General features: G+C 30.9%; 1 long non-coding RNA gene across 2 annotated transcripts; it reads right to left on the bottom strand.

The window, feature by feature from the left end:
• Positions 1 to 3,052: 3,052 nt before the first annotated feature.
• Positions 3,053 to 6,734, bottom strand: LOC107473660 (uncharacterized). Of its 2 annotated transcripts, XR_002370305.2 has the most exons (5): positions 6,222 to 6,734; positions 5,320 to 5,517; positions 4,639 to 4,678; positions 3,435 to 4,222; positions 3,053 to 3,274 (listed from the first exon to the last, which is right to left on the bottom strand). It is a non-coding gene; the product is annotated as an uncharacterized LOC107473660 (long non-coding RNA). The 2 variants fall into 2 exon arrangements; XR_001589075.3 differs by having other exon boundaries at positions 3,053 to 4,222.
• Positions 6,735 to 8,284: the final 1,550 nt, after the last annotated feature.

The raw sequence follows: 8,284 nt of genomic DNA on the forward strand, positions 1-8,284 counted from the left end.
ATTAACTGGTTCAATCTGACTTGGAGACCTATATAGCATATATATCTAGTAATTTTAAAAATTTAAAACCTAGTTAATTTTTTTAAAAGATAAATTTATCGTACCACCAAATTTTTAAAGACCTATTTAAGGTATTACTCAAAAAGTTATGATATAATAACTAATAATAATAGATAAAGTGAATATAAAGAACCATTATAGAGAAACACAATGTATGATAGCATATACTTAAGCCGAATAGAATATACTAATGTATGTATTATCAACTTAGCTACCTAATATTTTGTTATTATTATGTCGGCATGATTTTGAAAATGTTTCTTACGGCCGTACTGTATAATATATTGTCCTGTCCATGTGATATATTATTATTGGTATTTATGGACAAGCACACAGATCCAGTTGTCATGAGAGTCATTTCATATTCTACACATTTCATATATTCTGTTGCTGGTGTATAACTAAATTATTAATTAGTTAACAGAGTGTAACCAACGATTATCAAAATAGCTATGTTCTCATCTAATAATTACTAAACTAATATTCCATGCACGTTGTTAATCAATAATATTAATTTACACTTACACTTTAACATTGTGTAAGATGTGGGCCGGGTGATCAGCAGTAGTTAATAATTTTGATTACAAATCATAAAAATTTAGGGGTTTTTGTTATTTTTTCCTCTCTCATACTTACGTATCTCAAATAGGATTTATGAAGAGTATATGTATATAATTACGTTGCAAGAAGTTTTTTCACTAGGCTAAAATATTTACATATAGGAGTAAAACTTACAACACAAAAATTTACATGTAATTATTTTTATATAAAATTAATCATCTTTAAATAATTTAATATATTTAACAAAAAATTATTATTTAATTATTTTCAACTGTCAGCTTCCCTTAAATATGAGGGCTTTGCTATTCGTCAGCAAATTCCAGTGGCTTGGGTTTGATATATTTTTTTCTTGCAATTCGTTGCTGCGGGTTGCTTCTTTTGTTTTTCAAGGTTCTTACCTTCTTATATCAATTTGGCTGAAAATATTTCAAATAAATTTTAGAGTGATATCTTAAATTAGTTTTCAGTGAATTATTTTATCTAACATGTTAATTCATGACAAATTTTAACTAAAATATAAGTCTATTCGCCTATAGAGATATTGATATATAAATTTTATAATGTTTTAAAGTCTGTCATATATTTATTAAATAATAACAATGATTGGTTTTTCTAAATATTATACCAAAACCTTATGTATGTGTAATCGATTTGCCTAATAAAATATAAAATTGTGGACTTATTGTAAAATTTGAAAAAAAAAAATCAGTTATTGGTAGAGGTTAGAATAGATTAAACTTTTAGAAGTTAACAATGTGTGTGTGAGTTATATGGTGGTACAGTATTAGGTGACTGACTTTTAGTTGACCGTCCAATAATCTTAAGACATGTGAGTCTTTGAATGAGTTGTCGAACGCTTAGTCAAAGCGAGTTTAGGATTTAAGTCGCGGTAATTATTTTTGGTTTATTGCTAGGGCATTTAAGGAATTTTGAGAGAAAAAAATTATGGGTTTGAAATAGGCTAAAGTTCTCGTACACAAAACATGATTGAATCTCCAAATAATGGTTTGCCAAAGAAGGTATCTGATTTTTGTATACAGGTTAAAAACCAATGTGGATATAAAAGTGTAGAGAGAATAAAATTAGGCTCAATTAGAATACCAAAACAAAATAAGTCTCTATTATTATTATTATTATTATTATTATTATTTTCTTTCTCAATCCTTTCATTTACTTAACCATTTAGTATAGATTTATTTATTTAAAATAACTCCTTTTTGTTAAAAAAAATTACCTATTTTTTTATCAAATGACATGAATTTAATTTAAATAATTTATATTAATTTGCAACCTCTTGATAAATTGAAAAAAAAATAAAATTATTCAAATTATAGGTAATCAGAATACATAATGTCTAAAATGCTAATGCAAGAAGAACCAAAATTGTAAAGTATAATTATTTATTGTTTTATTTTTTGTTCTAGAAATTAAAAAAACCAAAAAAGCAATTAAAATTATAAACAAAATAAAAAAATTAAACCTTTATATTTTTTCGAAAAGATAAAATAGTTGAAGTAAATGGAACAATATAATTTATTTATTTAGTGAATAACTTTTTTTTTTCTTGGATTTAGGTTAAGGTCTACAAAAATAGTTTCAACTTCAAGAATTCTACTAATTTTCAACAGACTCATATCTCCGATCGGGTTCCCACCCACCCTAACGCAGACCCTCTTCTTCCATTAGCAACATATGAGAGCTCCATGAACATTAAAGAAGATGATGTTCTTTGTGGACTCGTCGCACACTTTCGGAAAAGCTTTTTTTTGTCACGTCTCATTGCTGCCTCTGTGCCAAATAAAGTGTTCTCCATGAACGTCCACTTTTTTTGCTCTCCATGAACATTGAAGAAGATGATCTTTTTGTTGGACTTACTGCACACTATCATGGACAAATTGCCAGAGACTCCGACAACCTTCCCCGGTCATAATTCTAGGTGTTCAGAAATTCTTCCTAAAACGACACTTGATGGTTACTCGATCAATTTTACTCAAATAGATAAAAATATTAATTTTATATAATTCACTTAGAAAAAAATATTTTATTTTATTTTATTTTATATTTAATTTATTAAATTATCTTTAATTTTATTATTTTTAATAATTAATTTATATTTTACTTATATTTTCTCATTGCATCACATATTATTCTCACATGGATGTTATGTTGTCCGAAACACGCAACATAATATTAATGAGGCATAAGTCTCTCTTGCGCATCTGCATCCTCTCATGTGAAAGTGAATTATATCCACCCCTCTCCATCACACTTTCTGTACCCTAGTAGAACATAATTCAAACATTAATATTATCCACAATCTCCTGCCTTAATAACATCTAACATCACAATAAAGGAACCACAACATAAATGGAATAAATTACTTGCACTCAGCACCAACAGTATTGGTTCAAACAAGTCTCATTCATAAGTAAAACACTACATAAGAACCTTTTTCATAGCATATTAACCTATCATAATAAGGTCTAATATGCCAACACAACTAGAATCGTAAAAGTGGATAAGCAAACTAAAAACATGTGACTTTATCCTAATTAGTTGAACACTTTATTCACAAGCAGTCACGTCCATCCAACTAATTTAGTCGTGACCTATTTCCGAAAGAATGAACTCGCCTTTAGCTAGGTCCACCATCCTGCAAAATGATATTTGGTTCGTCAATCAAATCAAGTACTAAAGTTTAGAACATTAATGCACTACAGATATCATCAAATAAGTAACAAGTACGAACATGAAGCATTAGCACATGCAACGAATACGACACACAATAATCCTAGGAATTAACCAACACATACAAACTTCATTATCGACATCATCGTTCATGGTAGTGCAATTTTCTTCGGTCGTGGCCTAATCCGAAGGTATTAATTCATCATGATTTGAGTCGAACATGGTTGTGGCCTAACTCCATGCATATAATTATACAAGTTCTTACTTTTGAAGTTAAGATTGCGATATCCACCACACATATGGGCAAAGAAGCCCATAATTTGAGTTTTCTAGAACCCGACTTCATGCATGCTATGTATATGCGCTTTGTGCTCTTCTGTGATATTCCTATGTGGTGCTATTACATTAGTGAACTCCAAGGATGCCAAGTCATGATTATAATCCTCAACCAATGTCTTCGTCCACCACTTCCCATAAATTTTGTCCAGAAACAAAAAACTTGACATTGCAATTTGTTCTCATCTTTGATTTTTGGGGTCTTTTTCTGTCAACTCTCTCATAATGCTTCTTTTCACACAACTGTTGCCAATTGTAGTAGAAAAACTTCCTCACAATATTCTCCTGATGGTCTTTAATAGAATCTCCATTTTTCACCGCAAAACCAATACTCTTTGCATACGCCACATAGCTTGCATACGCATCTTCAACCTCATTAAACTCTGCAGATAACAACACAGAAGCATTAGACTGCTGAATTGTTCACCCATGATATGCTTCGAGTTTCCATGATCCTCTGTTGAGGCATCTATATCGCTTCCACCACCATCCTAGCCTCGGTATTCACTGTCGGCTGGGCCACAATCACCTTTTTCATTCTGCGGTTCCTTCGACACGTTTGAATAATCTTCGTCACCTGAATCAATGTTCCAACCATCAGTCCATTGGCCTAACAACTCAGACGTCCAAATCTAACTCACTCTCAAACATCCCTAGAGTAAAAAATAATGAAGCCAGTCAAGAACAAAGCATGTCACATACATAGTCATTTACAAAATTAACTTAAACGGAGACATAAGCATTAACCAAAGTCCATAGTTGTGACTGAATAGTCAATCCCTAACCAATTATGACTGAGTTATAATTAAAAATTTTAGCCAATTAAATTGATTATTACATCATATAAAAAAGTACTATTATTTTTTTTTTAATTTTTGGGGACATCACTTTTGGCCAATGCAAATGCTCCGCTTATTGTAATATAGTTCACAGTTGAAAACTAATGAAACATGCATTCACATCATTTGTCACGCTACCTAAATCTAAACCTACCAATACTTGAATGCAACTTTGAGCCAAGACATATATGTACCTGCATCACATTAGAGGAAGAAAAAGGATGTTTTCAATCCTTCATAACTCACACATAAATATGACAAACATAACTCAGCTTCATCAACACTCTAATATTCACCTACAATCATCAATATATAATCATAGAAATAAAGTGTTAAATATTAACCCCTGAAACTTATCACTTTAAAATGCAAGATCTGTATAGAGAAGGATCACAACATAAAATACAACGAAACATGTAATTTTAAGACAAAAAATTTGACCACATATGGACTTGAATGAAAAAGATAATTCCAAAATTTTTGTTCCAAAAACCTATTTGGTGGGAGTTTAAAAGTTGCAAACGCTAGAATATGTGACCTGTAAAAATTAATGACAAAAATAATTAAAGAAAAGATACAAATTAAAACTATCTGAGAAAGAAAACTATTTTGTTTTCATTTTCAAGCTATCTAAAAAGTTAATTTTTAGAAATGGTTCAACATTAATTTTCATCATCCTATAAATAAACAGAACAAAAGCAAAACACTTGCTACCAAAACACTTGTGTAAGACTCCCATTCATATAATCTTTTAAATGCACTCTTTTAAATTTTCGATTTCATTTGTCTCAGATTGACCAAAAATAAAGTTGAATTCCATGATCAGAATTCTTACCCGATATGCGAGGCTTCCAATCCACCGATGACCGACTTCGATGTCAATCCCAAAATGCAATGCCGTCACCTGCGTAAATCCCTTCCCTACTTGCTATGTCGGGCTTCTTCCAAAGGCTACAATTGATTCAGACTATACAACCCTCGTCAAAGATTCTCCACTTTTAGAAGCAGACACCAAAAATGCGATGTGGCTACTCTATTTTACAAAGAAGCTTGTTACAATGCTAAAGAAAAATAAATCCCATTAGATCAATTTCCAATTAAAAATATTAATATATACAACAAAGTTTATTTTTTTATACAAAAAGTATATTCTTTTCCCATTGCACGTTGTCATACTTTCTTTGAATTTAAGCTAGAGTTCTATATGTACTTAATGTTTTATACAATGTTCATTCTTAAAAATCACAATGGTAACATTTCAAATAAACTCTAAAAGTCACTGTTAGATTGGGATTAGCATTTTGAAATTATTTATGGATAGCAATACCAAATAGTAGATATCTTTTAAATTTTCAATCCTCGGCGATGCAGATGCCACGACCTTAACTCCGCCGGTAGATAAAACTAACATTTTTAAACAAATCGCGTGGTGCTCATTATGTATATCTTTGCTTAAATTTTCACTAATATTATCGTAAGTCTCGGCTAAACTAATCACAAATAATTGGCATAAATGTCTAATTCAAAGTCCTAAGTAACACGACTAATTTATATCTTACATACAGATCAACAAATCAGAACAACAAAAGCAATACAATAATTCAAGATCAAAGAACAATTCAATAACTCAACAAAGGCACTTGAGTATATCATATGTCTAATAGAGCAGATTGACACAAAATCATTTCAACAATTCAGAACAACATCTTCATCGGATTTAGAACAAAAAAAACTCACCTAGTTTAGAGCATACAAGAAGGACGAATAGGAGCCAGAATCCACCGATTCAGAACAACAACGACACATAGGAGGAGAGACGGGGGACATTAGGGGGAGACAGAGAGCCAACACTGGCAGCCAGGGTTAAGGATTTTCAACCTTGAGAGAGAGAGAGAGAGAGAGAGAGAGAGGAGCGAGGAAAGGAGAGGAGAGGCGACAATGGAGCAAAGTTCAGGTTCCATTTTTCTTCTGCTCTTTCTCTCCGAGTTCTACTCTTTGGAATCGCTTGACTCCGGTATTTGGTAGATTTTGTTGCTGCTGTCAGGTGAGGTTGCCTTAATCAATGAGTCTCTCTTTTGTCCAAACCTTGCTAAAAGAATCCACTTCCAGAAACGAGTGTCAGAGATGGCCTATGCTCACCTCCCGCAACTGAAAGCACAACTTTAGAATGAACCCTAATTTTCCCAAGTGCCTTGAAGGTCTGTTCATTCAACTCTCAAATTTGGAAAAATTTTTATTTTTCTTTTTGATTTTTGCTTCAATTCCCTCATGTTTCAAATATGGGAGTGTTTAAAATTTAAAAGAAAAAAATTTCACGAATTATATTTGCTAATCCATTCGATTTACTAATTAGCCATGTTTACTTGATTTTACCGTAGGTCATTAACAAAACTAACAATTTCTATCAGTCAAACTCATCTAAAAGTTACACCCATTCATTCCACTTGTGAAGTTCCAATTGGCTGAAAACTCGAAAAAAAATTCACAAATTATATTTGCTAATCCATTAGATTTACTAATTACCCATGTTTTCTTGATTTTACCGTAGGTCATTAACAAAACTAACAATTTCTATCAGTCAAACTCATCTAAAAGTTATACCCATTCATTCCACTTGTGAAGTTTCAATTGGTTGAAAACTCTTTAGCTATCTTGTCCACCCAAATGAATTAGCCACCATATATATATGTGGGCTAATCACAAAGAATTAATGAAATTGGATTTTGGGTGATCTAAGAGCCTATTTAGTTGGTGTCCATGTCTATCAAAGACATGAACACAGTATGATACGTTCAGTGTTTATTTTGTGAGACATAAAAAAAGAGAAATATAATTATATACAAAAGTACATATAATACTGTATTTTGTATCTCTCTGAAATGATGAGATACAAATTTTAACTTGAGACACGATATGAATTTTATTTTGTGTGTCAGCCTCCTTCTTCTTCTTCATCCAAATCTATTTTATTTTCATTTTCGGCTGCAGTTACAAAAACAACTATTTTAAATTTGACTGTGAAAATCCTTCATTTTCTGTGTCGCTTCTGAATCTCATTATGCTTAATTTATTTCACTTTCATTCTCAATTGTAGCCACAGAAACAACTATTTCAAACTTGACCGCAAAATTCCTCCTGTATCTATGCCTCTGTATCTCGTCGTGCTTTCTCCCCTCGCCATCATGGTTGTCACCGTATCACCCCACCATTGTCGTCACATATCATCACCGCCACAGGTCTTAATATGTCACTTCTTTTCTTCATTTTTGTTTTTTTATTCTATATTAATTTTTTATTTTTAAAATATAATTATTGAAATTTTTTGTTTTCACTTTTAATTTGAATTGTTGAACTAGTGATTAAATTTTGTTAATGATATTTATTTAGATTGAGGTTAAAAAATTAATAATGATGGTGGAAATAAGTGATAATAATAATAGTAGTGGTAATGATAGTAGTGATAATTATATTTAGAATAAAATAGACATTTGAATTAAATACTAGTGTTTCGTATATTATCTACGAACATGATTAAAAAATTTGTGTATGATTGTGTTTATGTCTACTTGTGTTTTTTTTGTGTGTAAATTCTAAAGGACACAAACCAAATACAGCCTAAAAGTCCAACATTCACAATGAAAGAGAGAGAGAGTTGGGTTTTGGAATTTAAGGATTGATATGATGTTTGGACATGATATAGATGATTGGATATTGATATTTCTAATGTATAAATTATTGTTGTCTTTTTTTTCTATTTTTTTGTCGTCTTTTTTTTTTATTTTTTTTTTCTCTCTTGTATC

This window comes from Arachis duranensis, chromosome 2 (assembly GCF_000817695.3).
Source record: "Arachis duranensis cultivar V14167 chromosome 2, aradu.V14167.gnm2.J7QH, whole genome shotgun sequence".
Lineage (NCBI taxonomy): Eukaryota > Viridiplantae > Streptophyta > Magnoliopsida > Fabales > Fabaceae > Arachis > Arachis duranensis.